Source organism: Bos taurus, chromosome 4 (genome assembly GCF_002263795.3).
Source record: "Bos taurus isolate L1 Dominette 01449 registration number 42190680 breed Hereford chromosome 4, ARS-UCD2.0, whole genome shotgun sequence".
In the NCBI taxonomy this organism is placed as follows: domain Eukaryota; kingdom Metazoa; phylum Chordata; class Mammalia; order Artiodactyla; family Bovidae; genus Bos; species Bos taurus.
The window spans coordinates 30129539-30156714 of record NC_037331.1 but is presented as its reverse complement, the minus strand read 5'-3'; the positions used below and the strand labels follow the sequence as shown (position 1 = coordinate 30156714).

Genomic DNA, 27176 nt, shown 5'->3' with positions numbered 1-27176 from the left:
CAAACCACTCCAGTATTCTTGCCTGGGAGAAGCCCATGAACAGAGCCTGATGGGCTGCAAGTCCATGGGGTCTCAAAGTGTGGGATACAACTGAGTGACCAACATTTTCACTTTCAGGATTGTAATACACGCGGTGAAGGAGACTACAGATGTAATATGAGTATGAGATCTAACCAAGCCCTCTACTCTGGGCTGAAACTGAGGAGACATCTGCCGTGTGTGTTTGTACAACACCAGAGGGCATCTTCTACGCTGTAATCTATGTGAATAGTGCTCCTGGATCTTTTGCAGAGCCCAACCGATAAAGCTGAACATGCTGCTGCTGCTGCTAAGTCGCTTCAGTTGTGTCCGACTCTGTGTGACCCCATAGATGGCAGTCCACCAGGCTCCCCCGTCCCTGGGATTCTCCAGGCAAGAACACTGGAGTGGGTTGCCATTTCCTTCTCCAATGCATGAAAGTGAAAAGTGAAAGTGAAGTCGCTCAGTTGTGCCTGACTCTTAGCGACCCCATGGAATGCAGCCCACCAGGCTCCTCCATCCATGTGATTTTCCGGGCAAGAGTACTGAACAGGACAGCCCTGCAAAATATTAGGTAGGAATTACGTGAAGCAACTTAAGCTGGTGGGGGGGTGGGGAGGGTGGGGAGCTAGTGATAGTGCTAAAAGAACGCAGATAGTCATGGAAGAGGGAAGCACATATTACATGACCCAGATGTGGGAAGGTAACAACTATTTTATCGGTGGAACTAATAAAATTAGTTTTATTAATGGGATAATTTCCACTGGCAGAGTTATTGTGAGACACTGATGCTCTGTGAAGAAGCCCAGAGGCCAGCACAGAGGAGTGTTCAGTCTCTGTTTCCTTTTTTTCTTTATTTCCTAGAAACAAAGTGAACTTGGGGTCACCAATGTGACATTTAACGAATAGAAGCTAACTTAATTCACACCTCTACCACCAACATTTAAGGTTCTAGGACTACCAATGATTGCTAAGTAAGGTTTGCTCTCCAGGCAACCTGTGTGAGAAAGGAAGGCCATATCTGGACAAAATGAACACATTCATCTTGAGATGATCAAAAAGAGAACTGAAATTAAGCCACTACCCTCCCTATTGCACAGTCTGCACCCTTCCCCCCACCCACACTCCTGCGATCTTATACCCTACCACATCTGACACTTTGATATTTCAGGAAATAGCTTATGCTGTTCTTTTCCTATGTTCCTACTATACTTTTTCAACATTTTAATCTTCTTTTACCATGATAAAATATACATAACATGAAGTTTACTATTTAAACCACTTTTCAGTGTATAATTCAGTTCAATTAAGTATATTAATGATGCTACGCATTTCCAGAATGTTTTCATTGTCCTGAACAGAAACTCTGTACCCATCAAACAATATCCCCCTCTTTCTTCTTTCCCTCAGCCCCTGGTAAAGTCTATTCTTTCTGTCTCTATGAAATATGCTTATTCTGTTACCTCATATGTGGAATCATACACTGTATGTCCTTTATGTCTGGCTTATTTCCCTTACACAATGTCTTCAATGTTCATCCATGTTGTAGCATGAATCAGAATTGTTTTCCTTTTTATGACACATACCACATTTTGTTATACCACTCTTTCTTGTATAATTACTCTAATGCTATAATTTTCCTGTTTTCACTAGCTTGCGGGCACCATGATGGCAAATGTAGTGGGCAGAATTTCTGCAATGGATCTCCACAAATGTCCTGCCTGAGTCCCTGAGATCTGTGAATATGATGAGCTATCAATCTTGAGATTGTTTTGTTATATGGGAAGACTGGATTAGCCGGGGAGGCCCATTAAAGTACAGAATTTTCTCTAGCTGGTGACTGAAGAGTAAGGCAGAGAGATACAATGCACGAGGGGTATTCAACACTCCATTCAAAGATGGAGAGGTCTTGTGAAAAGAAATGTGGATGACCTGATTGTGAAAAATGCTGACAGAGGCCCTGGAAGAGAGACAGCAAAGAAACTTGGGACCTCAGTTTTATAATGGCAAGGAAATGAATTCTGCCCACAACATGAATGAATCTGGAAATGCATTTGTCCTCAGAATCCGTACCTGAGATCTGAGCCTGGTTAACACCTTGATTTTGGCCTGGTGAGACCCTCCCAGGCTGGACTTTCGACATACAACTGCTGCAAAATTGGGAGCTAATGACTGGGTGTTAGGTTACTAAATTTGCGGTAATTTGTTACCAAGCAATAGAAAGCTACTACAGCAGGCACTCTGCCTTTTTATGTTTAATCCCCAGTGTTTAGCCTAGTGCCTGGAACTGATTAGCTTCCCAATAAATGCTAACCATTTAAACTGAAGGAAGTGGCAAGAGGAAAGGACGATAGAAGGAGGAGATAAAGGAGGAAAAATGAAAAAAGAATGAAAAATAGAGGGGGATGAAGAAAAAAAAATGATCCAAATCACAAGTAGGGGAGAACATCGAAAGCTGATCTTCACTGGAGTGCATGATGGAAATGTGTCTAAAACATATTTGGATTATCCTTTACCTCCTCTAGAAATTCAGATGTCAATATTCTTTTTATTTTTACTAGATGTTTTGATTATTTAATTGTGTAAACTAGCCATTTGTTTAGTGTCCTTTGGCATGACTTGGCTTGAATGAACCGAAATCAAAAACATGATACTATTTGAATTAAAAACAGTTTAGATTTAAGGCTTGAACGTTCATTTTATGATCTCTCATACACCTGGATGGTGAAGAATGACCTGCTGGTAAAAGTCCCCGAGGGCAATAAGTCAAAGGGAATTGGGACATTAATGTGTCCAGATTTTGAAGGAACTTGAAATAAATAATTGTAAATTATTTTTGTGAAATTATATGCCTTATTCTATTCTAAGAAACAAAGAATGAGTTGATCCCTTGCATGACCACTTGTCTGAATTTTAAATAATGTAAACAGATGCCGAAGCTTTTGATATTTAAAATGTCACTTTTAGAGTTCCTCACATAAAAAGGAGGGTAATTTCCTTAACAGAAAATATCTTCCCATCCACATGCTACAGCCCTTGTAATTCTACCATTACACATTACTTTCTTTGGATTAAACACTGATGTTAAATCTTATGAAACACAGTCGTATTACCAGAAGGAGTAAAATGTAAATTCACTGATCTTTAAGTATTAATAAATGTATCCGATTATCTTTCTCTCCTTTGCACATAAGCAATGAAAATCTGTTTGTATAGGGCAATAATGAAGAGAAACTAGCCTCAAAAGCAAGTTTACTTTTATGGAATTATCTGTAGAGCAGGCCCTGGTTGAAAAATGGTGATTGAGTAGGAACTTAGATTTCACAACCTGATCTACTACACGGTTAAAGGTATCCTGAAATGACAAGAAAGGTGGACATAGAGCTTAGAGGCTTCTTTTATCTGATGAGACACATAAAGAGATCATGCCCATCAAGATGTTTATTAAAATGCTTTTTTGCCATCAATGCTATTCCTTTATTTCCTTATTAAAAATGATAAATAATATCTCTCCCCCCTACTTTATTGAGGTATAACTGACAAAGAAGATGTCTATTTTTCACTATGACAGTGTGACAATCTCATCTGGCTGAAGAAAAACAGGAATGTCTTTGGGCGTGTAACTCAAGAACAGAAGAGTACAGACTTCAAACAGAGATGGAAGGCTCTCATGTTCAGTGTTCACAAAAACCTTGGCTTCTCTGTCCTGCTCTCTTTCTTCCTGTCTCTGTCTTTCTCTCTTCTTTTTTTATCCACTCCCCACCCTCTCCAATCTTCTCTCTTTCTTTTTCTCTCTCTCTTTCCCTCCTGTGTACCATGTGTCAAATCTACCTTTCCCTGTGTTGGCTTTATTCTCTGGGAATTTCTTTTCCTTGCTAAAACAGATGGTATCCTACAGTGCTCCGAGGATATATTCTGCTTTATGGCCTATAATTTCAGATAGAAAAGATGCAGCACAAATACTGGGAATGCCTCTGACTAGTCAAAGTTTTGTTGACCTTCCCATCCCTGTACACAGAGATGAGATTGGTCCTCTGTTCTACATATCACAGAGAAGTTCTTTACCAGAAAAAGAAGAGAGAGAAAAATGTTATAGGCAGATGAATCTCAGCTTACACAATCTAACTTCCAAGGTCTAACTGGATTGGTGGGATGAATCAATACATGGCTTCACTTCTTTATGGCTGAGAGCAAAGTTTCTATTTCACATTGATGTTACATAGTTTCAACACTTCTACAGCAGAGGAGAGAGAGGACAAGGACCTGGAGAGCAATACTGAGATTTTTATTATTATCTTTTACTGATGGCATCACTGACTCCATGGAAGTGAGTTTGAGTGAACTCTGGGAGTTGGTGATGGACAGGGAGGCCTGGCGTGCTGCGATTCATGGGGTCGCAAAGAGTCGGACACGACTGAGCGACTGAACTGAACTGAACTGAACTTTACTGTTATTCTCTTTTAAGAATACAACAGCTGGATCACTGCTCTACAAATAATAAACATTTTCAAAAGTATTGAAACTGTGCTGTTTTGATGAAGTTAGATTCCTGAGTTCCAACTTGACTGATGTAATCTGAGTTAAAATGTAGTTCCACCTTGCCAACAATTAAGTGCTGGAATATTTAAAACAAAATGAAGAGTTTTAGGTTTAGGTTTCACTCTACCTTTCTTTCCCATTGAGGTAAAATTGGTATATACTCTTATATAAGTTTCAGGAGTTCAGTTCAGTTCAGTTGCTCAGTCATGTCCAACTCTTTGTGACCCCATGAACTGCAGCACACCAGGCCTCCCTGTCCATCACCAACTCCCGGAGTCCACCCAAACCCACGTCCATTGAGTTGGTGATGTCATCCAACCATCTCATCCTCTGTCGTCCCTTCTCCACCTGCCTTCAATCTTTTCCAGCATCAGGGTCTTTTCCAATGAGTCAGCTCTTCGCATCAGGTGGCCAAAGTATTGGAGTTTCAGCTTCAACATCAGTCCTTCCAATGAACACCCAGGACTGATATCATTTAGGATGGACTGGTTGGATCTTCTTGCAGTTCAAGGAACTCTCAAGAGTCTTCTCTAACACCACAGTTCAAAAGCATCAATCTTTTGGCACTTAGCTTTCTTTATAGTCTAACTCTCACATCCAAACACGACTACTGGAAAAACCATAGCCTTGACTAGATGGACCTTTGTTGGCAAAGTAATGTCTTTGCTTTTTAATACGCTGTCTAGGTTGGTCATAACTTTCCTTCTAAGGAGTAAGCGTCTTTTAATTTCATGGCTGCAATCACCATCTGCAGTGATTTTGGGTTATAATTTAATATCTGTGATTACTTTTGGTGATTACCACTAGAAGTCTAGTTAATGTCAATCAACAGCACAGGAACCGAGAACTTACAAATAAACGAGCTGGATTTAGAGAAGGCAGAAAAACCAGAGATCAAACTGCCAAATCATCAGTTCAGTTCAGTCGCTCAGTTGTGTCCGACTCTTTGTGACTCCATGAATCACAGCACGCCAGGCCTCCCTGTCCATCACCGACTCCCAGAGTTTACCCAAACTCGTGTCCATCAAGTCAGTGATGCCATCCAGCCATCCCATCCTCTGTTGTCCCTTCTCCTCCTGCCCCCAATCCCTCTCAGCATCAGTCTTTTCCAATGAGTCAACTTTTTGCATGAGGTGGCCAAAGTACTGGAGTTTCAGCTTTAGCATCAGTCCTTCCAATGAACACCCAGGACTGATCTCCTTTAGAATGGACTGGTTGGATCTCCTTGCAGTCCAAGGGACTTTCAAGAGTCTTCTCCAACACCGAATCATAGATCATAGAAAAAGCAAGAGATTCCAGAAAACATCTACTTTTGCTTTATTGACTATGCCAAAGCCTTTGACTGTGTGAATCACAGCAAACTGTGGAAAAATTTTAAAGAGATTGGAATACCAGACCACTTCACCTGCCCCCTCAGAAACCTGTATCCAGGTCAAGATGCAATAGTTAGAACTGGACATGGAACGATAGACTGGTTCAAAACCGGGAAAGGAGTATGTCAAGGCTATATATTGTCACCCTGCTTATTTAACTTATATGCAGAGTACATATTGGGCTGGATGAATCACAAGCCAGAATCAAGATTGCCAAGAGAAATATCAGTAACCTCAAATATGCAGATGACACCACCCTAATGGCAGAAAGTCAAGAGGAACTAAAGAGCCTCTTTTCAAGGGTGAATTAGGAAAGTGAAAAAGCTGCCTTAAAACTGAACATTCAAAAAACTAAGATCATGGCATCCAGTCCCATCACTTCATGGCAAATAGATGGGGAAATAATGGAAACAGTGACAGACTTTATTTTCTTGGGCTCCAAAATCACTGTGGAAGATGACTGCAGACATGAAATCAAAAGACGCTTGCTCCTTGGAAGAAGAACTATGACAAACCAAGACGGCATATTAAAAAGTAGAGACATCACTTTGCCAACACAGGTCCATATAGTCAAAGCTATGGTTTTTCAAGTAGTCATGTATGGATGTGAGAGTTGGACCATAAAGAAGGCTGAACGCTCAAGAATTGATGCTTTCAAACTGTGGTGTTGGAGAAGATGCTTGAGAGTCCCTTGGGCAGCAAGGAAATTAAACCAGTCAATCCTAAAGGAAATCAGTCCTGAATATTCATTGGAAGGACTGATGCTGAAGCTAAAGCTCCAGTACTCTGGCCACTTGATACGAAGAAGAGATTCACTGGAAAAGAGCTTGATGCTGGAAAAGACTGAGGGTAGTAGGAAAAGGGAGCAAAAGAGGATGAGATTGTTGGATGGCATCACCGACTCTACGGACACAAGTTTGAGCAAACTCTGGGTGATAGAGAAAGACAGGGAAGACTGATGTGCTGTAATCCATGGGGTCACCAAGAGTTGGATATGACTTAGTGACTGAACTACAACAACCATGCAGTTGATGTCCACTTATTCCCCCCACCCCACAAAACTATTCCCTTCTGGTAACCATGCATCTGTTCTCTGTATTTATGAGTTTGTTTTCTTTGCTCATTTAAGATTTCACAGGTGGGTTATTTCATAGGAATTTTCTTCTCTGTCTGATTTATCTCAATTAATGTAATATCTTCAAGGTATATTTATGTTGCAAAAGCAAGGTATCATTTTTTAAGCTTGAGTAATATTCCATATTGTGTGTGTGTGTGTGCGCGCGTGCGCATGCGCGTATCACATCATCTTTATCCCTTCAACTTTCCACAGACACTTAGGCTGCTTTCATATCTTGGCTATTATGAATAATGCTGTGATGGGGTACATATATTTCTTTTCAAATTAGTGTTTTCATATTATCTGGATAAGTACACAGAAGTGAAATAGCTGGATCACACGGTGGTTCTACTTTTAATTTTTTTAGGAAATCTCCATACTTTTATCCATCGTGGCTATACCAGTTTACATTCCCACCAACAAGGCACAAAAGTTCCCTTTTCTCGGTCTCCTTGTCAACAACTGTTCTTTCCTGTCTTCTTGAAGATAACCATTCTGACAGGTCTAAGGCAATATCTTGTGGTTGGATTTGCATTTTCCTTATGGTAAGTGCTGTTGACCATTTTCACACACGTGTTGGCCATTTGTTTGTCTTCTTTGGAAAAAATGCCTATTAAGCTCCTCTTTCAAAAAATTTGTTTTTTGTTGTTAAGTTGTATTAGTTCTCAATATATTTTGGGTATTAACCCTTTATTGAATACATAATTCAAAATATCTTCCCCCATTCACTAGATTGCTTTTTAATTTTAATGACGGTTTCCTTTGCTGCATAAACGTTTTTTGTTTGGTGTAATTCTGTTTATTGTTGCTTTTGTTTCTCCTGCTTTTGGAGGTAGATACAGAAAAACACTGCCAAGACTGATTTCAAGTAGCTCACCACATACGTTTTCTACCAGGAATTTTATGGTTTGGGGTCTTACATTGAAGCCTTTAATCCATTTTGAGTTAATTTTTTCTAGATGTGAGAGAGTGGTCTAGTTTTATTCTTTTATATATGGATGCCCATACTGGAAAGACTGTTTCCCCCACAATATAATCTTGCCTCCTTTGTGTTACACTGATCATATAAACATAGATTTATTTCTGGGCTCTCTATTCTGTTCCATTCATCTTTGTGCCTTTTTTTTTTTTTGGTGCCCTTACTAAACTGTTTTGATTATCATAACTTTCTAATATGGTCTGAGGTCAGGGAGTATGATACTTTCAGCTTTGTTTTTCTTTCTCATTGCTTTGGCTTCTCAGGATCTTTTGTGTCTCTGTACAAATTTAAGAATTTTGTTCCAGCTCTGTGAAAAATGACATTTAATAAAGACTTCACTGAATCTGTAGACTACTATCAGCAGTATGGACATTTTAACAGTATTAATTTTTCTAATCCATGAGTTGACTATATCTTTCCATTTATTTGTATCTTCTTCAATTTCTTTTAATGATATATTACCATTTTCGGTATATAAGTCTTTCATCTCCTTAAATTTATTCCTAGGTATTTTATCTTTTTTGATGCAGGTGTAAATGGAATTCTTCTCTTAATTTCTCTTTCTGGTAATTAATTATTAGTGTATCAAAATGCTACAGATTTCAGTGTACTGGTTTTATATCTTGTAACTTCACTGAATTAATTTATTATTTCTAACTTTTTTTAAAGTGGAATCTTCAGGGTTTTCTGTATATAGTACAAGTCATACATAAAGTGATGATTTTACTTTTTCCTTTTTTATTTAGATACCTCTTGTTTTATTTTTCTTGCCTAACTGTCATGGCAAGGACTCCCAATATTATGTTAAATAAAAACAGTGAGAGTGGGCATTCTTCTCTTGTCCTAATCTTAGAGAAAAAGCTTTGAACTTTTCACCACTGAATACAGTATGAGTTGTGGGTTTGTCATAAATGATCTTTATTATGTTGAGGATGCTCCCTCTATATCTATTTTGTGGAGAGGTTCTTAACATAAATGGATGTTGAAATGCTTTTTGTGAAATGCTTTTTGTCAATCTACTGAGATCATGTGATTTTTATAATTCATTTTGTTAATGTGGTGTATTGATTCATTTGTTGATGTTATATCATCCTTACATCCTTGGGAAAAATCCCATTTGATCACTGTGTGTGATCCTTGTAATGTATTGTTGAATTTGGCTTACTACTATTTTCTGGAAAATTTTTGCATCTATATTCAGCAAGGCTACTAATCTTGATGATTTTGTGTGTGTGGTGTCCTTGTCTGGTTTTGCTATCAGGATAATGCTGCTGCTACTGCTAAGTCACTTCAGTTGTGTCTGACTCTGTGCGACCCCATAGACGGCAGCTTACCAGGCTCCCCTGTCCCTGGGATTCTCCAGGCAAGAACACTGGAGTGGGTTGCCATTTCCTTCTCCAATGCATGAAAATGAAAGTGAAGTCGCTCAGTCGTATCCGACTCTTAGCGACCCCATGGTCTGTAGCCTACTAAGATCCTCTGTCCATGGGATTTTCCAGGCAAGAGTACTGGAGTGGGGTGCCATTGCCTTCTCCACAGGATAATGCTATCTTTATAAAACGAGTTAGGAAGGATTCCTTCCTCTTCAGTTTTTTCAAAGAGTTTGGGAAGGATAGATATTACATTTTCTTTGAATGTTTGATAGAATTAAACAGTGAAGCTGTCTGGTCTGAGACTTTGTTTTTTGGGAGGTTTTTATTACTGATTGAATTTATTTATATTCAGATTTTCCATCTCTTCATGGTTCAGTCTTGGAAAAGTATATGTTTCTACAAATTTATTCTTTATTCATTTCTTCTATGTTGCCCAAGTTGTGGGCATATAACTGTTTGTAGTACAGTCCTGTGATCTTTTGCATTTCATTGTATCAGTTACAACTTCTCTCTCATTTCTGATTTTTTTGAACTTTTTTTTCCCCTTGGTCAGTCTATCTAAATGTTGCCAATTTTTAAAATCTTTTCAAAGAACTAAGAAGAGCTAGTTGCCTAAATCTAAAGAAACAGATTTTCTCTATTATCTTTTTAGTCTCTATTTTATTTATTTCCACTCTGATGTTTATTATTTTTTCTTTTTCTATTAACTTTGGGCTTTGATTATTTTTTCTAGATATCTGGGCTTCCCTGGTGACTCAGAGGGTAAAGCGTCTGCTTTGGGCTTTGATTATTTTTTTCTAGATATTTAATGAAAAGAAAGATTGTTTATTTAAGGTTTTTATTAATGAGGTGAACCTGTATTACTAGTAACTTCTGTTGTAAAACTTTTGCTGCATTCCATAGGTTTTGGTACATTGTACTTCTGTTTTCATTTGTATCTAGGTATTTTTTTATTTCTCCTTTTATTTCTTCAGTGACCCACTGCATGTTGTTTATCTCCACATTTTTTTTCTAGTTTTCTTCTTGTAACTGATTTCTAGTTTCACACCACTGTGGTTGGAAAAGATGCTTCCCTATCATTATAATGATCTTGAATTTCCTGGGACATTTTTGGGACCTAACGTGTGATCTATCCTAGAGAATGTTCTATGTGCATTTGAGAAGAATGTTTACTCTGCTGCTTTTGGATAGACTGCTTTGTATTTATCTATAAAGTCCATCTGGTGTAATGTGCCATTTTATTGTGATTTTATGTAATGTGATTTTAAATCAATGTTTCCTTACTGATATTGTCTGATCATTGATGCTAAATTCTCCTACTACTATTGTATTGCTGTCAAGTTCTCCCTTTAGGTCCATTAATTTTGTTTTATATATTTTGATGTTCCTATGTTGGATGCATACATATTTTATAAACATCTCATATATTTTATATCTTTCCACAGTACTGACTTTTTATAATTATGTAATGGCCTTTTTTGTCTTTTATTACGATCTTTGTTTTAAAGTATTTTACCTGAGTTACACCAGGCTTTTTGTTTCTGTTTGCATGGACTGTCTTTCTCCATCCTTCACTTTCAGTCTGCGTGTCCTTACTTCTTCTGTCCTTAATTCTTACTTCTGAAATAAAGATGAATATTTGTAATGATGAAAGGTACAGTTCACAAAGAAGATAGACATCATAAACCATCAGACACCTAACAACAAAGAAACAAGGACTCATAAAGCAAAAATCAGAAGAAATATAAGCGAAAAGGAAAAAAATATACAATCATAGTGAGACATAATAACATTTTTCTGAGAATACTTTATCAAGTGCACAAAAAATAAGAATAGAAGCATCTTGAACGATGTCATTGATATTTTCAATATAACATTTCTATTTCTGTTTATATTAATATCATATCCTACACAAATATATTTAAAATTCTGTCATATGTTGTTATTAGGTGTCCATAGCACATTTAGGGAAACTGGCAAAAAGATAACCATTATTAAATTTCAAAAGGTAGAATTATTTTTTTTTTGTAATTCAGTTATACATATACACGTACATTGTTTTTGAAATTCTCCATTATAGGTTATTACAAGATATTGACTATAGTTCCCTGTGCTATGCAGTAAACTTTTGTTGCTTGTTGCCTATTATTTTAAAATAAAAATCTAGCATTCTAGTCATAGTGAGTCAAACAAGTTGAATCAAAATGTCATAAATTTTTTAGTTAGGCAAAAATTTAAAAGCTTCCTAAAATACATATAATATACATATTATTTATATATATTGTATACAAGAGCTTTTCTACTACACTTGATAAAGGCTTGAGAAAGAACATCAAAAAAAAGAAGAGATGGAAAAATTGGAAAACATAACTAAATGAAATGGGAGTACTGAATATGAAATAGAAAAAGTAAACCAAAGCAAATAAAAGTAAAAGATCCTCATATAGTCCAGTGGACTTTAAACAAGACTGCTCATTAGAAACATACCTGGAGCTCTGGCCAAAAAAACAAAACAACAAAACTTGAGCATTTGTATTTTTCAAAAAATTCCAAGATAATTCTGATATGCATATGAATTTTAAAAAGTGATTACAGGTTTTTTTCCTAATAAATGGTAGTTTTGGTGATAATAGAAATCTGTTATTTTTCTGTTGACCAATCATGATACAATGGTATTAAGCGAGTGATATTTATATAATCACAATAGTGAAAGATGTTTATCAGTTTTCACAATTAATAGCCAGACAAAAGAAAAAAAGATAATTACAACTGCACACCAAAATGGGAACATGATTAACCTAACAGTACAAAAATAACCAAAAATAATTACAAACAATTTGGGGGTCAAGCAGAGTGATGTTGTAAGTGGAAGTGCATACACATGCACATGTTTTCATCTGCTCAGCCAGTCTGTTTTTTGCTGGGTGCTTTAATTCATCTGTATCTTTCTTAATTTGGGGGGGTTTATTTCCTATAGGTAGGTGTTTTCCTTTTCTTGTTTCCTGCCTAGAGAAGTTCCTTTAGCATTTGTTGTAAAGCTGGTTTGGTGGTGTTGAATTCTCTTAACTTGTGCTTGTCTGGAAAGCTCTTGATTTCGCCATCAAATCTGAAGGAGAGTCTTGCTGGGTGGAGTATTCTTGGTTGTTCTGCTGTGATTTCTACCATTCTGTCTTCCAGGTTAAGTATCCACTCTTCTCCCTCAGTTATTCTGCTATTGATTCCTTCTAGTGTCTCATTCATCTCTGTTTTTTTGTTCTTTAGTTCTCAGTTCAATTCAGTTCAGTCACTCAGTAAAGTCCAACTCTCTGCAACACCATAGACTGCAGCATGCCAGGCTTCCCTGTCCATCACCAACTCCCAGAGCTTGCTCAAACTCACGTCCATCAAGTCGTTGAAGCTATCTAACCATCTCTTCCTCTGTCATCCCCTTTTCCTCCTGCCTTCAAATGTTCCCAGCATCAGGGTCTGTTCTAATAAGTCAGTTTTTGCATCAGGTGGCCAAAGTACTGGAGCTTCAGCTTCAGCATCAGTCCTTTCAATGAATATTCAGGACTGATTTCCTTTAGGATTGACTGGTTTGATTTCCTTGCAGTCCAAGGGACTCTCAAGAGTCTTCTCCAACACCACACTTCAAAAGCATCACAATTCTTCAGCACTCAGCTTTCTTTATGGTTCAACTCTCACATCCATACATGACTACTGGAAAAAGCCATAGCTTTGACTAGATAGACCTTTTTGGCAAAGTAATGTCTCTGCTTTTTAATATGCTATCTAGGTTTGTCATAGCTTTTCTTCCAAGGAGCAAGTGTCTTTTAATTTCATGGCTGCAGTCAACATCTGCAGTGATTTCAGAGCCCAAGAAAATAGTCTGTCAGTTTCCATTGTTTCCCCGCATATAAGTTAAATAAACAGGGTGACAATATACAGCCTTGACATACTCCTTTTCCAATTTGGAACCGGTCCATTGTTCCATGTCCAACTATAAACATAGCTTCTTGACCTGCATACAGATTTCTCATGAGGCAAGTAAGCTGGTCTGGTATTCCCATTTCTTGAAGAATTTTCCACAGTTTTTTTGTGATCCACACAGTCAAAGGCTTTGGTATAGTCAATAAAGCATAAGTAGATGTTTTTCTCAAACTCTCTTGCTTTTTCGATGATCCGGTGGATGTTGGCATTTTCATCTCTGGTTCCTCTGCCTTTTCTAAATCCAGCTTGGACATCTGGAAGTTATAGGTTCACATAATGTCGAAGCCTAACTTGGAGAATTTTCAGCATTACTTTGCAAGCATGTGAGGTGAGTGCAATTGTGTGATAGTTTGAACATTCTTTGGCATTGCCTTTCTTTGGGATTGGAATGAAAACTGACCCTTTCCAGTCCTGTGGCCATTGCTGAGTTTTCCACATTTGCTGGCACACTGAGTGTTGCACTTTAACAGCATCATCTTTTAGGATTTGCAGTAGCTCAGCTGGAATTTCATCACCTCCACTAGCTCTGTTCATACTGATACTTCCTAAGGCCAACTTGACTTCACATTCTAAAATGTCTGGCTCTAGGTGAGTGATCATACCATCATAGTTATCTAGGTCATTAAGACCTTTTTTGTATAGTTCTTCTGTGTTCTTGCCATCTCTTTTTAATATCTTCTGCTTTTGTTAGGTCCATATCGTTCCTGTCCTTTATTGTGCCCATCTTTGTATGAAATATTGGTGTCTCTTCGGTAAAGATTTCTTGCATCTTCTCAAGCTTTGCCTCCATTCTTTTTCTGAGATTCTGGATCATCTTCACTATCATTATTCTGAATTCTTTTTCTGGAAGGTTGCCTATCTCCACTTCATTTACTTGTTTTTTGGGGTTTTATCTTGTCCTCTCATCTGGGACATAACTTCTGCTTTTTCATGATGATTAACTTTGTGTAGCATGGTTTTTGTTTTAATTGCTGTGGGATTGTGGTTCTTCTTCTGTCTGCCCTCTGATGGAGGACCGTAAGGTTTGTGTAAGCATCCTGGTGGGAAGGACTGGTGGTGGGAAAAGCTGGGTCTTGCTCTGGTGGGCAGGGTCTTGCTCAGTAAAGTTTAATCCAATTATCTAATATGGCTGGGGTTGTGCTCCGTTCTTGGCAATTTTTTGGCCTGAGGCAGACCAGCCCTAGAGTCTGGTTTGGGTTATGTATGGTTGTTTATGACTGGGTTAATGGCAACCTCCAAGAGGTATACACTATGGGGGACCTTCCCAGACTGGTGTCCCCGACCGTGTGGCAAGTTCCTGCCAACTTATATCTCCACAAAAGACCCTCCAACACTAGTAGGTAATAGGTAGTTTTGGTTCAGTCTCCTATGGGGTCACTGCTCCTTTCCTCTGAATCTTGGTGCACATAAGGTTTTATTTGTGCCCTCCATGACTGGAGTCTTTCTTTCTCCTACTCCTGTGGATGTCTTGTAATCAAATCCTGCTGGGCTTCTCAGATTCCCTGGGGATTCCCATTCCCTTTGTTAGATCCCCAGGCTGGGAAGCCTGATCTGGGGTTCAGAACCTTTACAACACTGGGAGAACTTCTTTGGTATTGTTCTTTAGATTGTGGGTCACCCACCCTGCAGTTCGGATAGGACTGAGCGACTAAACAACACCACCCTGCAGCTATGGGATTTGATTTTATCATGACTGTGTCCCTCCTTCTGTCCCACTGTGGCTTCTTCTTCGTCTTTGGACATGAGGTATCTTTTGTTCTGGTAGGTTCCAACATCCTCCTGTTGATGGTTATTCACCAGCTAGCTGTGATTTGGGTGCTCTCACAGGAGATGAGCACACATCCTTCTACTCTGTCATCTTGATCTGGAAGTCTTTGTGTGTCCTTACTTCTGAAGTAAGTCTCTTATAGGTAAAACATAGATGAGTCTTTTTTTTTTTTTTAATCCATTCAGCCATGCTTTGTCTCTTCATTGGAGAATTCAGTGCGATTTTACTTAAAGTAATTATTGATAGGAATGTACTTACTGTCATTTTGTTAACTGTTTTCTCTTTTTGTAGTTCCTCTCTGTTCCTTCTCTTTCTCCCTTCCTGAGTGGTTTGATAGCTTTCTTTAGTATTATGTTGAGGTTACTTTCTCATTTTGTTTTGTTATTTACTATAAATTTCTGTTTTGTTGTTATTGTGAGGTTCACATACAACATCCTATGTATACGATGTTCTAAGTTGGTAACGACTTAAACTTGAACACATTACAGAACTTTACATGTTTATTTCCTCCACACTGAATAAGCTTGATGTTACCTTTTACATATTTATATTTTATGTATTTCTTACCTAAGTAATGTAGTTTTAGTTAACTTCAATACTTTTTTCTTTTAACTTTCATACTGACTTTATAAGTGATTTATTCATTAACTTTATATTTACCTTTTCTAGTAAGATTTTTACTTTGGTATATGTTCTTGTTACTAATTAGTGCCATTTCTCTTCTTATCCACAACAACTGTTACCTATTATTGATAGAAATGCTTCTCTAAAGAAGAACTGCCATTCTTTATAGAAATGATTAGTTATTATTGATATAGACTTATGGGTATTTGTTTTATCTATGGGTTATGATCTTACATTTTAGCTATTCATTTTGTTGCTGAAACTGTTCCAGCTTTGGCCACTGAATGCTCTTTCAGGTTGTCCTGTTCTTACCTCTTATGACTAGGAGTAAAAGAAACGGAGAAGCAATATGTGTTCTGAATACTAGAATCCATCTGATTAAAAAACTTTACATGAATGTGATTCTCACAACAGGTTAGGTAAGCCTTAGTATCCCCAGTACACATGGATTATAGATATAACATTCAGATAGGCTAAGTAGCTTGCCCAAACATACAGAGAAAATTTGAGATTATAAATAGGATTATACTTGGATTTGTCTGACTTCACAGCCTTTTTCTGATATACCACACTGCCTTGCTTTAAAGACTCAGGCTTTGGCTTGGGGCCATGTTCTAGTAACTGATTGCCAGGTACAAGCACTCTCTTTGTGTGTGTGTTAGTTGCTCAGTCATGTCTGACTCTTTGTGACCCCATGAACTGTAGCCTGCCAGGCTTCTCTGTCCAGGGAATTCTCCAGGCAAGAATACTGGAGTGGATTGCCATTCTCTTCTCCAGAGGATCTTCCCAAACCAGGGATTGAATCCTGGTCTCCTGCATCACAGGAAGATTCTTTACCATTTCAGCTATAGGGAAGTCCTCTCTTTGTAGCAATTCCTCCAATTCTAAACTCTTGTTTCCCTTTTCCGGAGTCTCTTTCACTGGTTCCAAATCGGGAAAGAAGTACGTCAAGGCTGTATATTGTCATCCTGCTTATTTAACTTACATGCAGAGTATATCATACGAAGTGCTGGGCTGGATGAAGAACAAACTAGAATCAAGATTGCTGGGAGAAATATCAATAATCTCAGATATGCAGATGACACCACCCTTACAGCAGAAAGCAAAGAAGAACTAAAGAGCCTCTTGATGAAAGTGAAAGAGGAGAGTGAAAAAGCTGGCTTAAAACTCAACGTTCAGAAAACTAAGATCATGCCATCCGGTCCCATCACTTCATGGCAAATAGATGGGGAAACAATGGACACAGTGAGAGACTTTATTTTGGGGGGGTCCAAAATCACTGCAGATGGTGACTGTAGCCATGAAATTAAAAGACGCTTGCTCCTTGGAAGAAAAGCTATGACCAACCTAGACAGCATATTAAAAAGCAGAGACATTACTTTGCCAACAAAGGTCATCTAGTCAAAGCTATGGTTTTTGCAGTAGTCATGTATGGATGTGAGAGTTGGACTATAAAGAAACCTGAGCACAGAAGAATTATTGCCTTTGAACTGTGGTGTTAGAGAAAACTCTTGACAGTCTCTTGGACTGCAAGGAGATCCAACCAGTCAATCCTAAAGGAAATCAGTCCTGAATATTCATTGGAAGGACTGATGCTGAAGCTGAAATTCCAATACTCTGGCCACCTGATGCGAAGAACTGACTCACTGGAAAAGACTTTGATGCTGGGAAAGACTGAAGGCAGGGGGAGAAGGGGATGACAGAGGATGAGATGGTTGGATGGCATCACTGACTCGATGGACATGAGTTTGAGTAAGCTCTGATTAGTGATAGACAGGGAAGCCTCGTGTGCTGCAGTCCATGGGCTCGCAAAGAGTTGGACACAACTGAGCGACTGAACTGTCTCCCTTTTCCTAAGTGTCTTTTCCCTCCTCTCTGTTTCTGATCTTAGAGAAATGCAGTTTGGAAGCTGAAGATTTTCCAGGGCACATAAGAATTACAGAGAAACACCTTTCATTCACATCACTACACCAGCATCCCTGTAAGATTAGGGCCCATAAAAGAATCTTAACACTACGCTTCTTTGAAATAAAGAGTCATGATTTTGCTTAATGGGGGATCAAATGGACCTTTACAACCATCAGAGAGAACTGATACCCTGGAATCTTGGAATCTTTCTACCTATTTGAGTCTAGGAGGTTCCAACTGAATCACCTTTACCAAAACAACTCAAAAAGGAAGAGAAACCAGAGAGAGATGGAAAGTGGGAGGGGAAGAGAGAAGGCTTTCCTGGCAGATAAACATTTGAAGACTTTACTAAATTTTAAGTCATATGTTAAAGCTGTCAAAAGAGAATATTGGTTCTTCTCCTCACCTACCCCCTCAAAAAAACCCCACCAGAATATTTTCTAAAAGCCAACGTTATGATAGAGAATAGAAACTGTATTAACAATGACTGCCTATTTTATCTCAAGGTTTTAGAACTTGGGTGGTGGTGTTTCCTAGTAGCAAAGAATAAACACAGTCAAAGAAAAAGCTCAAGGCTGGCATGATACTCAGCCAGAAACTGAAAGCTGGGAGATAAGCCTAGTGAACTGTGCACAAGTAGCTGCACCGGCCAAAGAAAGGATGGTACCATTTATCGACTGAGCATCTAGGTATTAGTGCAGGGGTTTTACATAATACTGTCATTTACATGACAAAAGTACATGACCATTATCATTATGTTCATTTTGCAGAAGAAGAAGCTGAGGTCAGACAGGCCACGTTACTTGGCTAAAAGTTGCATGGTTTATGTGCCAGCACCACCCAGTGTGACTCAAGCCACACCTAACATGGGAGGTGGATTGTTCCTGGAAGAGGTTGTGCAGTCTCAACCATACAGACAGATTTTGACAGTGGGGTAGAAGGGGAGGCAATGTCCTGAGTTTTGGGGGCTGTTGGTGTTATCAGGAAAGTCTGCCTTCAGTCTACACTAGGCTTGGGTTCAGGGTAAGGCTTGCAGCCTTTAAGGAGAGTGCCAAATCCAGGAAATTATAACATGGTGGATAAAGGCTAGGGCACTTCAGTGAGCCATATTTGAGCTAGAGATACAAATGACAGTGACCTGTGCCCATGGGAAAGGTGCCTGACGCCTCTAAATTGTGACATTCTCATCTGTCAAATGGGAATAACTGTCCTATCTTTCTTAAAGGATTTTATGTAAATTAAGTGAGATATTATGTGTAAAAATAAAAGCAAGCCCCATAATACTGCATATTTCAGATGCAATGCTATTGGCAACTATCTCCTGGGTCCTGGAACTCCAGGCGGCCTGGCTCTGATGCAGGCTGACTGAGATCATTTAATCAGTCTTTCAATAAAGAAATTCACATTTCACAGAGTTGAATTTTGGGGACCCCACTTGTAATCTTACAGTGGGGGTTTAGTCAATGGTGCCTGAAACACAGCAAACCTTATAGTGTACAATGGGAATAGCGATAACAACAAAGGAAAATAAAGACGAAAAAAAGCAAATTTACCAGCAGCCCAGGACCGAGTCCATAAATATTGGCCCAAATTTAAGGAAAAGTCCTCTCGTATTTTCCCTATGCTAAAATTTTAATTCGAGAGAGCCACAAGGCCCAGGTATTAGTACTGGGATATAAAGCTATTTAAATCCTCTTTGCTTTGAGTCAAGAATGGCAGAAGAAGTGCAGCCAGCTGACCCTACCAGGAGAGGAGTCAGTGTCGCCACTGAGGGGAGTTTGAAAACAGACCTAAGAGAGATGAGATGAAGACTGGTAAGTCCATCATTGCTAAAGGCATCTGAAACTAGAGAGACGCTGATAGAGATAAAACTACTCCAAATATCATAGCACAACATGCTCCTGACAATATTTTTGAGGCTCCATGGCAATGGCCCAAGCAGAACTGATACTTGATTGTACATAATATGCCTAATGAACTTTATTTAAATTGTGACAGTTTAAAGTAATTTCCAGTACAAGTGGCTTAGAAGGAGAGCCTTCTTCCATACAGTTAAATTTTGGTTTTAAACTGAATGAAGATGCACTATCAATTAAGCAATTGGCTTGATAAAAAATGCAGCATTTGACTATTTGTTTTCAAGTTTTTTCTTTCTTTCTGATCCTCCACATTTACTTCTATCAATCTAGTGATTAGAAAAGCAAAGTTCTGGTAAAGGATGAAAATGCTGGTACAAAAAGCCATGGAGCAAAACCTGTGTTGTGCCAAATAACGATGCTCTGTTCATTTCAGTGTGTTTGTCAGCAAGTGCACATAGTGATTTTCATTATGAGCTTTTACTAGAAATAAATACGGGCCCACATTTAGGGGAAAGCTGTTGCTTATTTCCTCTTCGTGGGAACCTCATTTGGCTACATCTTCAAATATGTGACTTTTATATTTTGTTGATACTGTTAGAGCCAGAAACCTACGGAGTAATTAGTTGAGGTTTTGTCTACACAGCACCAGTATAAGCAAATGGAAAGTGAAAAATTCAGCCAAATAATTGGGCTTTGTGTGTGGAGGTTCCTGCATGACTTTAAATAGCCAGTTAGCTCTTTTCTGTTCAGTAAAAAGAAAATGCATTTGCACTAATTGGCTCTTTCATCACCATGTGGACCACATTATCAGTAATTGGCCTAGGAGAGTTAAGTAAGTACGTGAGAGTATTCCTTTGTGATGGAATGGGGACGAGAAGGAGGGAGAGGATGGCTGAGAAACAAGGGAAAAGATTAGCAGGTTACACAGAAAGACCAAAGTGAGGGCTGGATTGAAGACAGAAAGGCGACAAGCAAAGTCTACTCGTGATCTACCACGTGTTAGCAGTACTGTCCTCCCTTCTTTATATTTGATTCTGTTTTCCTCCTGAATAAATTTTATAGAGTCGTGGTTCTTGAACTTTAGTATGATCACAGACACCTGGGAAACATGGTCAGACAGAAATTGCTGGGTCCACCCTCAGAGTTTCTGCTACCATAAATATGGGACAGGGCTCAAGAAGTTGCATTTCTAATAGGTTTTCCTGTGATTCTGGTACTGGTGTCCTTGAAACGGCACTCTGATAACCACTAAAGCATTTTTAAACATCAGCACAAAGAGGAACTGGTGGATGCAAGGCTGAGTCACTCGTCCAAGGTCACACATGTACTGAGTAGGGAGTGCAGCCAAGACTGAAACTCATATCCCTCTGATTTCAAGTTCCATGCTGACTCCTCAGAAACAGAGCTCGACAAAGACTTCATAACTAAGGCAAATGGCCTGCAAAAACCTTTGCCTTACTTACTTCTTTATGGCGCAGACAATGCTGATCTTGTTCCTGATATATTACTTCTCTGGTGTTCAAGAGCCCATTCTTATTCCCTATCCACTAGACCTTTAAATATTGGGGTTTCCCAGGACTCTACTTAGCTTGCTTTCTTACTTCAGTAAGATACTATTTTGTATCTTAATAAGACACTGTTTTGGTATATGAATGGTTGTCATTTTTCTGGTATTTGGTGAGTGACCATTGCTGCTGAGAGCTATATTTTAGGGACCTATTGCTTCTTGATGTGCTAGCACAAAAGAACCAAGAAAAAAGTAATCAGATCTTTGGTTGGTGAATTTCAAAAGCCAAGGTTGAAGTGTGAAATTTTAAAAAAAATTCTTGAATATCTACATGACAGGTAGAGTGCTTATTTTATGGTCCTTGCTACATGAAGATGACATAAATCTGTCAGATGGTAGCAGTGGGAAGACAGAGGAGCGACAAAGTGAACTTAACTTGCGATGGAGCCAGGGTTTGAAAGGATCACATGTATTGAGTAGAGGCAATACCTTAGAGGCTCTCCAGCCTCCAATCCAGCAGGTCACAGTGGGGCCTGTGCCAGGGTCAGGAAGCCAAAGAGAGTGAATGAGTGACCCAGTCCACCTGGCACCCATCAGTTGATGGGCTGAAGAAAGTTCCCTATGATCCGCCTGCTAACTAGCAGAGAGAACACCACCTACTGACAGGAGGGGAACATCTCTCATTGGCTTCCCATATTGGACATTTGGTCCCCAAACCTTGCTTAGTCCTCATTCTCCTCTCTAGGAGCCACTCCTTTCTGTGGCCCAGGAAACTTTTAAAAAGCATGATGAAAAGTGTTTTGAGCAGCCAGGGTGTGAATGCTGCTGAACAGAAAGTTATCGATATGGAGTCATTAAGCAGAAATTCTTTATTTATTTATTTGGCTGTGCTGGTCTTTGTTGCTGCAAGGGCTCTTTTCTAGTTGTGGTGAGTGAGGGCTACTCTGTGTTGCAGTATACGGACTTCTCATTGCAGTGGCTTCTCATTGCAGAGTACAGGCTCTAGGGCAGGTGTGCTTCAGAAGTTGTGCTTCCTGGGCTCTAGGTCACAGTCTCAATAGTTGTGGTACAAGGGTTTAGTTGTTCTGTAGCACATGGGATCTTCCCAGACCAGGGACTGGACCTGTGTCCCCTGCATTGGCAGGTGGATGCTTTTATCACTGAGTCACCAGGGAGGAAGCCTCATTAAGCAGAAATTCTGCATTTAATGTTGCAGCTCAAAGAGTCAGAAAGGGTTCCAAAAGTTTGGATGACTGGCTAAAATATGGACCAAAAGGTGGTCTATAGTAAGCAAATTAGAAATGCCAGATCTGCCTTTGTTTAGTGTAGAGGAAGAGATTCAAATGCTTAAAAAGACTGGAATGTTAGAGTGGATTTGTCATTTAAAACCAACTTACCCTGGGAGGGTTCAGAAGGCATACCCTCTCAAGGCACAACTTTGAGAAATAAATTTGTGAGGGGAGTGCTAGCATTCTTGAAGAGCTCTGTGACTGCTCTTCTCTAAAGGTCAGACCTTACAATGGAAACTGCCATCAATGAACTGAGAAATCTAAATGCAATGGTAAGATTGGATCCTGGGATGCAGGGGCCAAGTGGTTATACTCAACTGCCAAAGGCAAGATGGGCATGGTTATCATAATGAACAGAAGAGTCAAAGTAGTAAGAGGAATAGTATGACTCCCATAGACCTATGGGGTGGGCCAGTTCATCATGGTATTCCTAGAAGCAAAACAGAAAGTTTACTATATCCTTAATCTATATGAGCCAAAAGTTCTAGGTCAAGTGAACAAAAGTCTCAACTGAATCAAAAAAAACAAAGTCAAGGTCACTCACTCAATTTCTAGACTTTTGCCAGTTTACAGACCCAGAACCCTTTAAATGAAAAAGAGAGAGGCTTCCTTAAAGAAGTATGCTGCTAAAATATTATACCATTAATCTTTTCCTCAGCATTCCCCCATAGTGACCTATAACCTTTTATTAGGATAAATGTACACTGAGGAAAAAGAAGTACTCAGAATTTTTGGGAACACCTGGATACTAGCTCTGAACTGACACAAATCCTAGGAGACCTGAAAGATCACTGTTGTCCAACAGTCCAAGTAGGAGCTAATGCAGGTCAGCAATCAACGGAGTTTCAGCCCAGGTCCATTTCAAAGTGGACCCAGTGGGTCCTTGCACCTATTCATCATACTACTCAGTGGAACACATAACTGAAATAGACATACTCAGCAAATGGCAGAATCTCATTTGTTCCCTGAGCTTTGGGGTGAGGACTACTATAGTGGGGCCATTATGACCTGTGGAGTAAGGACTATTATAAGGAAAATAGTAGACCAAAATCAATAATCATTCATAGACGGACTGCAGAGATTAATGTCATCATCAAGGACTTAAAGGATGTAAGGGTGGTGATTCCCACCACATTCCCATTAAAGTCCCCTATTTGGCCTGTAAAGAAGACAGAAGGATCTTAGAGAATGAGAGTGGATTCTCATAAGCTTAACCAGCTGGTGACTCCAACTGTGACTGCTGCACCAGATGTGGTTTCATTTCTTTAGCTAATTAATACATCCCAAGGTAAGTGATATATATATTATAGTTTTTGATCTGGTATACCATGTTTTTCTCCATACCTGCTAACAGAGACCACCAGAGCAGTTTCTGTCACAAAGCAAGGCCAAAAATATACTTTCACTGTCCTACCTCAGAGAGATATCAACTCTCCAGGCCTATATCATAACTTAGTTCACAAAGATATTGATTGTCTTTCCCTTTCACAAAATATCACACTGGGTACATTATATTGGTAACATTATGATGACTGGAGCAAGAAGGAGCAAGAAGAAACAACTACTCTAGATTTATTGGTAAATATTTATGTACCAAAGGGTGAGAAATAAATCCAACTAAAATTTAAAAACCTTCTACCTCAGTAAAATTTGTAGGGGTACAGTGGTGTGGGGGGAGAAGGCAATGGCACCCCACTCCAGTACTCTTGCCTGGAAAATCCCATGGATGGAGGAGCCTGGTAGGCTGCAGTCCATGGGGTTGCTAAAAGTTGGACAAGACTGAGCGACTTCACTTTCACTTTTCACTTTCATGCATTGGAGAAGGAAATGGCAACCACTGAACCCCACTCCAGTGTTCTTGACTGGAGAATCCCAGGGACAGGGGTGCCTGGTGGGCTGCTGTCTATGGGATCGCACAGAGTCAGACACGACTGAAGTGACTTAGCAGCAGCAGCAGCAGTGGTGTGGGGCATGTCAAGATATTCCTTCTAACGTAAAGGATAAGTTGTTACATCTGGCTCCTCCTACAACCAAGAAAGGGGCACGATGCCTAGTGGAATTCTTTAAATTTTGGAGACAACATATTCCTCATTTGGGTGTGTTGCTCTGGCCTACTTAAAGTATATGGAGGCTAAACAACATGTTTCTGAATAACCAACAGATCCAGAAGAAATAAAAAAGGACATTAAAATATGCATAGGAACAAATGAAAATAAAAACACAAGGACTCAAAAACCTATGGGATACAATAAAAGCAGTGCTAAGAGGGAGTGTTTGTATTTATAGCAATACAAGCCTACCTCAAGAAACAAGAAAAATATGGAATAGACAACCTAACTTTACACCTAAAGCAACTAGAAAAAGAAGAAAAGAAGAACCCCAAAGTTAGAAGGAAAGAAATTATAAAAATCAGAGCAGAAATAAATGAAAAAGAAATGAAGATGACTATAGCAAAAATCAAAACAAAACTAAAAGCTGGTTCTTTAAGAAGATAAATAAAATAGACAAACCACTAGTCAGACTCATCAAGAATAAAAGAGAGAAGAATCAAATCAATAAAATTAGAAGTGAAAATGGAGAAAACACAACAGACAACACAGAAATACAAAAGATCATAAGAGACTACTATGAACAATTACATGCCAATAAAATGGACAACTTGGAAGAAACGGACAAATTCTTAGAAAAGTATAATCCTCCAAAACTGAACCAAGAAGATATAGAAAATCTTAAAGATCCATCACAAGTATCAAAATTGAAACTGTAATAAAAAATCTTCCAACAAACAAAAGCCCAGGACCAGATGGCTTCAAGGGCAATTCTACTAAAAATTCAGAGAAGAGCTAACACCTATCTTACTCAAGCTGTTCCAGAAAATTGCAGACGAAGATAAACTCCCAAACACATTCTATGAGGCCACTATCACCCTAAAACCAAAACTAGACAAAGATGCCACAAACAAAGAAAACTACAGGCCATTATCACTGTTGAACATAGATGCAAAAATCCTCAACAAAATTCTAGCAAACAGAATATTAAAAAGCATATTCAAAAGATCATATATCATGACCAAGTGGGCTTTATCCCAGGGATGCAAGGATTCTTCAATATTTGCAAAGCAATCAATGTGATACACCATATTAACAAATTGAAAGATAAAAACCATATGATTATTTCAACAGATGCAGAGAAAGCCTTTGACAAAATTCAACACCCATTTATGATCAAAACTCTCCAGAAAGCAGACACAGAAGGAACATACCTCAACATAATAAAAGTCGTATATGATAAACCCACAGCAAACATTATCCTCAAGGGTGAAAACAGAAAGCATTTTCTATAAAATCAGGAATAAGACAAGGATGCCCACTCTCACCACTACCATTCAACATAGTTTTGGAAGTCCTTGCCACAGCAATCAGAGAAGAAAAAAGAAATAAAAGGAATCCAGATTAGAAAATAAGAAGTAAAGCTCTCACTGTTTGCAGATGATATGATCGATCCTTTACATAGAAAACCCTAAAGATATCACCAGAAAATTACTAGAGCTAATCAATGAATATAGTAAAGTTGTATGATATAAAATTAATACACAGAAATGCCTTGCATTCCTATATACTAATGATGAAAAAACAGAAAAAGAAATTAAGGAAACAATCTCATTCACCACTGCAACAAAGAGAATAAAATGTTTAGGAATAAATTTACCTAAACAAACAAAAGACCTATATATAGAAAATTATAAAACACTGATGAAAGAAATCAAAGATGACACAAATAGATGGAGGAATATACCATGTTTGTGGATTGGAAGAATTAATATAGTGGAAATGAGTATACTACCCAAAGCAATCTATAGATTCAACACAATCTCTATCAAGGTACCAATACAGAACTAGAACAAATAATTTCATTTTGAATGGAAACACAAAAAATCCTCAAATAGCCAAAGAAATCTTGAGAAAGAAGAATGCAACTGGAAGAATCAACCTTTCTGACTTCAGACTATACTGCAAAGCTGGTCATCAAGACAGTATGGTACTGGCACAAAGACAGAAATATAGATCAACGGAACAAGATAGAAAGGCAAGAGATAAATCCATGCACCTATGGACACCTTATCTTTGACAAAGGAGGCAAAAATATACAATGGAAAAAAGACAGTCTCTTTAACAAGTGGTGCTGGGAAACCTGGTCAACCATGTGTAAAAGACTGAAACTAGAACATTTTCTAACACCATACACAAAAATAAACTCAAAATGGATTAAAGATCTAAATGCAAGACTAGAAACTATAAAACTCTGAGAGGAAAACATAGGCAGAACATTCTATGACATAAATCACAGCAAGATCCTCTATGAACCACCTCCCAGAATAATGGAAATAAAACCAAAAGTAAACAAATGGGACTTATTTAAATTTAAAATTTTTGCACAACGATGGAAACTATAAGCAGAGTGAAAAGTCAGCCTTTGAAATGGGAGAGAATAATAGCAAATGAAGCAACTGACAAAGAATTACCCTCCAAAATATAAAAGCAGCACAATCAGCTCAATATCAGAAAAAAAGAACTCCCAATAAAAAAGTGGGCCAAAGAACTAAACAGATATTTCTCCAAAGAAGACATACAGATAGCTAATAAATACATGAAAAGATTCTCAACATCACTCATTATTCAGTTCAGTTCAGTTCAGTCGCTCAGTTGTGTCCGACTCTTTGCAACCCCATGAATCACAGCACACCAGGCCTCCCTGTCCATCACCAACTCCCAGAGTTCACCTAGACTCACGTCCATTGAGTCAGTGATGCCATCCAGCCATCTCATCCTCTGTCATCCCCTTCTCCTCCTGCC

At 38.6% G+C, this 27176-nt stretch overlaps 1 long non-coding RNA gene across 2 annotated transcripts in view; it reads right to left on the bottom strand.

Moving 5' to 3' along the window:
- The window catches only part of LOC104971984 (uncharacterized), a 232521-nt gene that overhangs the window by 57351 nt on the left and 147994 nt on the right, over window positions 1-27176 (bottom strand). For both annotated transcript variants that reach the window (XR_003034310.2, XR_009494198.1), the window contains exon 4: window positions 10916-11019. This is a non-coding gene — a long non-coding RNA (uncharacterized lncRNA). The remainder of the gene's footprint in view (window positions 1-10915; window positions 11020-27176) is intronic.